Source organism: Corvus kubaryi, unplaced genomic scaffold (assembly GCF_017639235.1).
Source record: "Corvus kubaryi isolate FWS band 111438036 unplaced genomic scaffold, C.kubaryi_AGA036_p1.0 37308, whole genome shotgun sequence".
Lineage (NCBI taxonomy): Eukaryota > Metazoa > Chordata > Aves > Passeriformes > Corvidae > Corvus > Corvus kubaryi.
The window spans coordinates 2,282,267-2,282,918 of NW_024581096.1; the positions used below are offsets into that span (position 1 = coordinate 2,282,267).

Here is a 652-nt window from a genome sequence, read left to right on the forward strand (position 1 = left end):
ATCCCCGGCCAGTGGGACCCGCTCCGTCCCTCCTGGGGGGCGGATAGGGGACCCCGGTGTCCCCGGCTGTGCATCCCCGGCCGGTGGCGTTCCCGGCTTTCCCCGTCTCCGCGATTGGATTTGCCTGGTGTGGGTTTGGCCGCACACCGGTTTGCTCGAGGGTTGTGGAGAGAAAATAACGTAGCGAGAGCTGGTCCTGATCTTGCCACTCATGCTGTATTTTAAACCTGCTTTGCTTGGAGAACTGGATAAGGTTGTGCCCTTTTAAATCAAAATGGTTTAACGAAAAACAACTTAGAAAGTTGTAACTAAAATTGTCCTCCAAGTTATGTAACTTCCAGTTGATGCTGAATGGAAATCAGACTGAGCCAGTAGTGTCACTAATCACAAGTATGCACTGAGGTCACAGTGTTCCATTTCTTTGTCCAAAGTGACAATAAACTGCTCAGAGCAGCCTGTCACACCATAGAACACCTTTTATGAAAGGATAACAGTGTGTCACACCATAGAACACCTTTTATGAAATGGTAACACCGTGTCACACCATAGAACACCTTTTATTAAAGGATAATAAAGTGTTACACCAGAGAACATCTTTTATGAAAGGATAACACCATGTGTGTCACACCGTAGAACATCTTTTATCAAAGGA

General features: G+C 46.6%; 1 protein-coding gene across 2 annotated transcripts in view; it reads left to right on the forward strand.

Annotated features, from left to right (window-relative positions):
- SGTB (small glutamine rich tetratricopeptide repeat co-chaperone beta) overlaps positions 1–652 on the forward strand; it is a 22,238-nt gene that overhangs the window by 744 nt on the left and 20,842 nt on the right. The gene's annotated exons all lie outside the window — the stretch shown is intronic.